The sequence below is a fragment of the Falco naumanni genome, chromosome 6 (genome assembly GCF_017639655.2).
Source record: "Falco naumanni isolate bFalNau1 chromosome 6, bFalNau1.pat, whole genome shotgun sequence".
Taxonomy (NCBI): Eukaryota; Metazoa; Chordata; class Aves; order Falconiformes; family Falconidae; genus Falco; species Falco naumanni.
In genome coordinates, this window is record NC_054059.1 from 87,806,243 (window position 1) to 87,815,538 (window position 9,296).

At 39.5% G+C, this 9,296-nt stretch overlaps 1 long non-coding RNA gene across 1 annotated transcript; it reads right to left on the reverse strand.

Moving 5' to 3' along the window:
• Window positions 1–2,909: 2,909 nt before the first annotated feature.
• Window positions 2,910–6,622, reverse strand: LOC121090322. Its single transcript, XR_005828523.1, has 3 exons — window positions 4,790–6,622; window positions 3,883–4,010; window positions 2,910–3,134 (listed from the first exon to the last, which is right to left on the reverse strand). It is a non-coding gene; the product is annotated as an uncharacterized LOC121090322 (long non-coding RNA).
• Between the last annotated feature and the right edge of the window lie 2,674 nt (window positions 6,623–9,296).

A 9,296-nucleotide genomic window follows, 5' to 3' on the forward strand; every position in this document is an offset into this window, starting at 1 on the left:
TTTTTCTTAGTACCACAAGCTTTAATGGCTTTAGACATTCTCAGCTCTTTTCTAGCACCTTCAGAAGCCCTGATCAGGTAGCACCATTTCCTCTTTAAAAAGTCCATCTGCAGGGTCACTCAGACTTTGCAGGAACTAGGAGGCTCTGAAAGCAATACAGCTCTCAGATCAGGAGAATTTTTTTTGTTTTGTTTTATTTTTAAAACATTACTTACTCCACACAACTATTTCAAAGGCTTTGACCTCCCAAGGCTTGCAACAAGCAGTTTTCAGCTATATCCAAGCTGAAATGTTCTGAGTGTTGACAACCAGGTTATACTGAAAATTATTTCCCTGGAGAATTCATCTAAAATATGCTCTATTTATTGCACTCAGAACAGCAGTGCTTAAAAAAACCTAACAGCCCACACAAGAAGAGCTGCAGGTTGTTCAACGTGAAAGGTAGATCTGCATTTATGTGTCTGAGGAAAAAAAGGAAGCCTCCACACACACTGGACAAATTCTCTGACTGTACCAGATGTGGGTACATCTGGCATGCTATCAAGACTGTCCTGGTCAACAGAGGGAGAAAGGGGTTCACTCCCAAGAGGATTACATACATGCTTCTCCTCCATAAGAGCAGTGCTCCTCTCTTCCCTGACCCTAGGCTAAATCCAGTAGTAACTGCTGCTGTATTTGATCAGCAGAAGACTGACTGGCATAATTAGTCCCTTTCATCCCAGGGTATGATTACAGGATGCAGGCACAGGGAGTGAAAGCTTTCAGTTGCTTGCTACTGAGGTCTTGCTCAAAGTATTGCTAGAGCTGAAGAGCTCATATCCAGCAGGGCAAGACAGCATCAATCCCTCGTATTTATCCTTTGCTACGTATGCCAAAATCAGTAAGTAGCATGCTGCCTCACCATGCCACGAGGGGCGTTTCTCGGAATGGTTTTGATCTGCAAGGGGGCCAGAATATAAACATTTCCCAGACACGTCCTACACTTTTAGCTCTGCTGGTTAGCAACGGAAGGTAGCAAAATACTCCTGTGAGTAGAAGTCAGCCAGAAGACTGCAAATTACGTTGACCAAAGAGCCACCACAGCGTTGTTTATTCTAGTCCAAAACTGGCATGAGCTGTAACAGGACAAAGGCACTGACTGCAACTACACTAAGAAGGTTTCTCAGAATGGCAGTACTGCCTCATCCACAGGTCCAGCAGAACTGTATACATCTCAGTAAACCTTTGTCCAGTTTCCAATCCATGCAGTTAGTCGGAGGCAACATGCTTATTACAACACTAAACAAGCTTCCATACTTTTTTTTAATACTAAGATTTACACGCATTACAGAGCTCTCACAGCATTGCGAAATACACTTGCGTACTTCGCCTACCTGTGCATTAACTCTCCATTGCAGTTTTACCAGCTATCCCTATGTCTATAGAAAGGGCCATGTGACAACTCCAGCTGAATGGGAGGAGATATAAAGTTGAAGTTCTTTACACACAGATATGATTTTTTTCAGCACAAATAGTCTCACCACATAAGTATTACCCTGATAACGAATAATCTGTACTATTCTTTTTTGTGTGATACTGTCCTCTTAAATCTCCATTTGGTTTTTTATGCATAAACATATGCACCCATGTCACAAAATGTTCTGTTGAGCTCCCCACCAGCTGAAAAGCATTAGAACTAGTACTAGCCTTATTCTTCCTGCCACAGACAAGGCTTACAGGAGCAGGTCTTTTGAAACTAGACTCTACATTGAGGAGTGCCTGGAGTATGTCTTGTTGTATGATATGTGGTGCTTAAACTAGGGACAGCACATCTGAGGAGATTATCATCCAGTGGTAAAATTGTTTGGGCTGTAGGAAAATTCCAGTGGTGGCACTTCATAGTACAAAATTCAAAGTTGTTTTCAGTGTGCAAAGCAGGCTGCAAAATAAAATGCACAATTTCCAGAAAGCAGAATTCTTCCTTGTTGACTGAGAGGGGAAAACTAGTACTGTATGACTAGCTCACCCAAAGTGTCATGGTATTTACTTAGGAACTTCACTTTCATTATGCATACCTTTGGTCTGCAGGGAAAGAGAAGTAGCGGGGGAAGTCTGATATGATAATATGAGCAAATGCCTTTATTCTGACTTTTGAAATCTCCTCTGGAAACTCTGCATGTCCTTCCGGAAAAGGAAAATCTCTGTTTTTTCCTTACGGGGAATTTCTTGTGGGAAGTTCAGTGACAGGATGATTGATGAGAAGCTAATGCTAAATCCACTAAAGTTATAAATCCATTCCACACCAGGAAGTAAATGGTACTTTGTCAAATAGGTATGAAGCAGAAGCATCATGATTTACAGCATATCACAGTAACAAGTTGCACCTCGTCCCTGGCAAGTGCCCCTTTTAATTAGGCACTCTTTTGCAACCTGAAGGCCCAAAGATTTAAGTCACACAAAATCTTCAGATTATAACTTGGCTGGACTGGCTGTTAATCAGTGTTAATTCCTGTAAGGGATTCTTTAACCTCTGTGCAAAGCAAGAGCTCCCAGCAGCTGTATTGACTCTGCACAAAAAAAAAGTTGCAGTCTTTCAACTGTTGTTTCTCTAAGGAAGAGGAGGGTGTCAGGAAGCTACATCTTTTATGATTCCTTAGGTGACCGTACTATGCTAAAAGTGCAAAGTGTAAGCATTCAGCAGCAGTATCTATCCCTTCTGGCATCGAGGGGAAAGGATAAAACCTAGGATGTCCAAACACTTTGGATTCAGGACTTGAACCTGCTTTATGGGAACAAAACACAGAATCCCCATCCAGCAGCGCGAGAGTAATTTCACTCTTCTACTGAAAGCAACAAAGCAGGACTGAAACTTCACCCACCACCAAAGTGCTAAGGCAATTTTCTAGTCCTGTGTTGCAGATCCAGAATATTCAAAGTCTACCACGGTATGAAAAAAACAGTATTCAACAGTGATCCAAACACTGGCAGACAGGCACAAGTGACAGACTAGGTGCTTTAAACTTCAAGGAAACAGCATCACCAAAACCAGTTTCACCATGTCTAAAGTAGTAAAAACCTGTTATATACACACAGGTTGTATTCTGTGTTAGCATCAAATTAGTTCCTTGGCAATTCTTAGATGCACTTCTGAATTCCTGTGGCAAAAAAAAAAAAAAAATCACATCCTGTGGCAAACAGACCTAGTTGACATACGGGGTTACACTCTGTCCTGTGTCTCAAATTGAAACTACAAACCACATTGTCCTCAATATACACTCTGTTAAAGGCAAAATTCACACAGCCATGTGTATCACTAGGCTTATTTCAATCACAACTCAGAGTTGGGCCACCACCTCAGTGACTGGCAAAGAACAAAGGGATACAGCACAGCTTATATACACTTATCAAATCATTAGCCAACATCTGAAGTTTCTAGAAGTTTCCTTTGGTCTTGTCAGTTCTGCAAATCCATCACCTGACCCTGTCCCAGTTGATTTATCTATTTGGTTCCAGTCTCTGCCTCAGTTCCAAAGTCCTCCTCGGATCACGATCTTCTTTCTGCCTGCTTTAACTCACACAATCCTTCAAGCACACCTAGTTTTTGAACAAGCAATTCCTATTCACATATACTAATTTTTTAAAAAACACCTGTGTTTCTGAAAGCACCTGTGTATACAAATTGATCATCTATTTTTTCTCTATTCTCCCACTGATTAACTTGACTGAGTTTTAAATCAGCCTTGGATTAGGGCCATACAAGTGACAAGGCCTGGTTCTGCCACTTAGCAGCTTCAGCACTTTACATTTCTTCATTCAAAATACATTTTCTTTAACACACTCCTAAGAAAGTCTCTGCATGGAACAGAGGCACACAACGGAGAATCACACACGCATGGTGCTTACCTCAGTGTGGTCTCATCTCCTCAGCTGAGGGGGCCTTGAACATTTACATGAATACATCTGATCATGCTGCATCATGTTTTCCTTGACAGCTCTAACAAGCTGCTTAATTTTTCACACAGATGACTGCACTGTAAATGAAAACAGATTACATGAGTGCTGAAAGCACAGCAATCAAAGCTATGGAAAAATGCACAGCTAAGATGGATGCAATTTACCATATCACACCACAGACAGCATTTGTTAATGCAATTCTTTTTCTTTTACATGACAACAAAAAGGGTTAACAGACACAAAAATTGATGCTACATTCATTAAATTCCCTGCAACAGATATTGATACATTAAAAGGTACTCCACATGACAACAACATCTATTTTGATTAGTTTTGAGTCAGGTTACTTACTAGTTTTCAAAATTTGTCCCCAGCTCAAACTGTTAGGGGATCAACAATCAAGCAATTCTCATTTTCTCTCTACCATAACAAAAAAAAAAAAAGAACTAGAACTTCTGGCATTGTTCCAGTTCAGACTCCACTGTTTCACTATTAAATTATAGGTCTAGTTTGCTACCTCAGTCATCATCTTCAGAATTTATACTGGCCCAAACCTGAACCTGTCAGCCAACACATGACCAGTAATAAAACAGGTACCAACTTAAAATAATTCAAGTAATTGTTTCCACAAGATTGAAGTTACATACATTAATAGCTCATTAATATCCTGTGCAGGCCAATCTCTACTGCCTACTCAGTTACTGCAGGAAGATAAGAACTTCACAAGTCAGACTGCCACATGTGTATCTCTAGCAGAGTTAAACAAAAGCAGCAAGCCGTTAAAACAGTGGTAGGCAAGCACACCAGTGGAAGAAAAAAAACCATAAATCACTGTATTTCTGCTTGCAGCACTTACCTCAGTTGTTGCAAGGTCTCTGAGCAGTCAGCCCACAGCTCTTAAGGGTTCCCCAGAACAAAAGTCGTCAGGAAAAAATGGCCAATTATACCAAGCGTAGCTACAGCTGGATGCCATCAAGAAATCTTATCAGCTGCTAGGCAAATAAGATCACTACATGAAATTATTATGCAAACAGCACAGTCTCAAGAAAAATGTAACCTTTTAGTCTCAATCTTTCTTGCAAATTGTTTCCATATATTTGTTCTGTAGGGAGCTATCTGATATCTTCTGCCATTATAGGCACAGTGTCAAAGATATCAAATGCATTTTTATCCCCAGTTTATCCTAGCCAGAACTGGCAGTAAGGTTAGGAAATCAGAAGACCACTCTTTATAACCCAGTTAAAAAAAAAAAAACCAACAACCAAGTTTCATGCAGTGATTTTCAGTCTCTAGCTTCAAGTCTCTGGGGGCTGTTAATTACCACCAAGAGCTGAAAAGGGTACCCGAAGCAATAATCCTGCTATCAGGACTTTTAATTCACACCACCTTGGGCAGCAAGATCCACAGATCAGAAGTATTTACAACCACTGTCTCAGTAAAAGCACATGTGCTAGAGACAATCATACATCTACACATGCTCTAGCAATTTAAAATCCAATATCCTGCAGTGATGCAAAATGAGCCAACAGTTAACCCAAAACTACCCCATTAACCTACAGCTTCACAAGGCTTCTGTGACCCACAGCTTTCTTCTGGTCTTAAGGAGAGCCGTATTCTTCGTTTTCTAGGTAAAGCAAAAAGCCTTCTCCTGTGTCCCTACCCTCTCATTTGACCAGTTCTTTCAGCTGTGCCTTACTGGATCTGAAAAGCATCATCTCCCTCTCCTCCCAAATCCTGGCAATTTATACATACTTTCACAAATATGCAAGAAAATAAGGGCAGATTCCCTTTGATTTCTTTCAACTGAAACGACAGATGTAGGTGTAAAGGAGATATAATGAGGCACGCTTTATCTTTCCAACCATTTGTCAGTTCTACTCAGTATTGTATCTTCAGATTTGCTTATTATCCTACCTGTTATTACAAATGAAATGAGAGTAATCAATATGGTGCATCGCTTTTACAGACATTAGAGTTCAAGACCTAACAGGGCAATTCACAGATGCTGAGAAAGGACAGTTTTAATTTCTATCTAAAAAGGCTTCCTCTTGTGCTGATAAAATACTGCTTCTCCCACCCACTATAGATGAAAGCACTTTCCCTCAAAGCCAAAGACGGTGGTTTTCCTTTTCTCCTTCTAGAGCATCAAAGAAGTGAAAGAACTTACTTATTTTTATAACACACTACTGGAGCCCATGAGAATATGCACATGCTTAAAAATCATGTATTCTGAAGCTTTACTGCACTGTCCCAAGAGCCTACTTGCTTTGCTAGGAAAAGCTGCTTACAGTCTGTAAAGGGTCAGGGCAGAAGATTATTTAATTAGGTGGCAGCCCTCACTCTGGGTTAACAGAGGGGGGGAATGCTTCATTCAAATTGCATCCAGTTATGTTTCTGAGTAAGGGATGTTTATATGAAGACCAGCGCAAGGCAAGTCAAAGGAAGATATGCTTGGGGGATCAAAGAGACGTGCTATATTATAAAAAACTCAAAACTTGAAGACAGATAAGGCATCACAAATAGCAGTTTAAAAGAAGCGTGCTATCAAAAGAACTGCAGCTGTAGTCCAGACACATAAGCAGAAACACGAAAACCGTTTTCCAGGCATTAGGTCAAGCACTATGCAAGCCAAGTCATTACTGTTAATAACACTGAAGAACCGAAACAGGTACAGTTTACATACCTGTTTATTTATTATATTTTTTATATTATTTTATTATTTTATATTATTAGCTAAACAGGCTAATTTATTTATTATATTATTTATATTATTAGCTAAACAGGCTTACAATTACATGAAGATACATATTTATCCTAGTTTGAATGGTTGCAGTTATGTTGCAGATGAGCTTTACTAAAAACCAGAAACTGACAAAATACAGACTTGTCTGAACCTTACTCTAAAAAAAAAAAAAAAAGAAAATTGAAATACCGGTATTTGCAAAAAGACTAGTCAGAAATATAGATAATCTAATGCAAAGTGTTAAATGCAAGTCATGTTTTTATATAGACTCTTATCTATACATTAACACATGCCATCTTGCTTTTTTAACTTTTAGAAGTCAGAAAAGAAAAGCAACTTCAACACATATGCACAACAGAAAAAGAAATTAACAATGAATTAGCTCATCTTTGTACTGCATCTAGAGGTTCAAAACTACTAGCAATGACATAACTGCATTACAAGGTAAGAATTATATTTTCTAAGTTCTTGGCTGTCTCTACTTGGAACTTAAAAAGGTAACAATTAAGGTATTGTATTCCTCATTCCTGCTTATTTCAGTCCATTAACATTATGCAATAGAAATTCTAACCATATTCAACTTCATTTAGCTGATTTTACTCCAGATTTGCATCTGCTAGATAAGGCTGCAGTGAGAGAGATGTAAGCAGCAAAACTGTTTTACATCAAAACTTTTTTTTTTTGAGATCTTAAGTTATTATAATTCCATTTTTTTGGCTAGAGTCCAGTTAGTTTTAATACAAGTTTTAAGTGAAATCTAGGAATGTTTTATTCCCACACATCCTAGCAACTAGATTCTGCAACCCCCACCCCCCCCCACCCCCCCAAAAAAAAGAAGAGTTGTCCTAGCCACACGTGTCTGTTAATAACAAAAGCCAGGAGATTCCTTCCTTAGATCAGACCATTTTACAGTTTATAATCTCTCACTGTGGCCAGGCAGAGGATCTTACCAACAAGGCCTTTTTTGCTGATTTGGTATTAACTCAAAGCTTACGGTTATGCATTAGTGGTTGTTTTGTTTTCTTCTGGTGAAAATTACCTTTTATTCATAACCTTTTAGTTTCACTCATCACCATGTTCTTTTTACTTATTTTTCCCAGATTTTTCTGTGCAATGTCCCTAATCCACTCTTACTTCCTCCTGGCCAGCCTCACCCCGTTCTGCAGATGTGAAGGCATGCTGAATATCAGTTTCCAAACCGAACCTGCATCAGTCATTAACAGTTTCTAAGATCTGCACATTTATAGCCATGCTTGGCTTCTATCTTTCAGATCAAAACTTCTAATCTGTTCTTGATCTTCACAGTCTCCCTTTATTTATCTAGGTTCCTGAGCAGGCTTCCCACAGAGTATAAGAGATTCCCCATTCCTCTTAGCATTTGCACATTAGCATTTGATTTCCAAGTTTCTCCAGGAATTCTTAAGGTAATTTTTGCTAGCCTTAGACCAGCTCAGGCTCCCACAAACAAGCCAACAGTGACAAGGCAGTTCCTTTTACAGAAGCTGAAGAGAGAAGAAATTACCATTTTAGACTGGAAAGTTCATGCTCGGCTATGGTCCTAAAAAATTAACCTGGTTTTAAAGCAATAATCCAGCCTTCCCTTCCCCCACAAATGAGGTTGCCATTCACCTTGAACTTGGCAGGATTGATTTGCATTTCCCTGGCAAAGTTTCTAGCTATTGTGAGCCAGATAGCAAATGCCTGAAAAACAACATCAACATCAACTGAATCTTCTCTTTGGCAGTATTAACACAACAGTATTTTATATGTAATTATTATTTTCACATCACCACTTCATTTGTCAAGTGTTATGCGCTGTGTCATGGTGCTCCAAAATAAACACATTCAGCAGAGCGAGCACAGAGAGAAGGGCAAAAACAGCAAAGGGAATGTGAAATCAACCCATCATTACTCACTATCTTTCTTTACCCTTCACAGAGATTTTCAAAGGTGTCATCTGGCCTACTTAAAACTTTACAATACAGAGATCACTCCCTGAGGGTCATCCTTCCTTATGCAAGCAGTTGCATTGCCCTAAATCTTGCTTCAAAGGGCTTACTAAGACCGAATCTTTCATCTTTGTTTGCATTCAACTGTTTCAGTCATTTTATTTTGTAAACTATCCAGGATATGAAGCACACAAACATACACGTAAACGCATTTAAAGAATAATCTAATTACAGCACAATTCCTTTCCTTTTGTGTAATTAGCGCTACTAAAACACAATACCCTAAAATTTGTTAGGTGCTGGAGCACCTTCCAGCCTGGATGGCCTCGTTGAGATATAAGGTTAAAAACCCCTGAGGGAAGTAACAACTAGAACATCAGGAAAGCAAACACCACTCCCACCTATGCTGAGGTTTCTCCCTGTCTGCATTTTTTTTTTTTTTAAAGCAAAAATAACCTGTGGAAGAAAGCTAGAGCAGCAAAGACTCCAGCAACACAGCTGATGAAGTAGTTGAGAGAGGCCAACCTAAGCAGAGGGCACGTGGGAGAACCAGGACAACCAGCTACTTGCTCTAATAGCTCCTGAACACCTGAGGGAACCTTTCCCTAGGAGGAGACCTAAGGAAGCTAGCACAGGCCTATCTTGTGGCAACAGATAACACTCACCGCCTT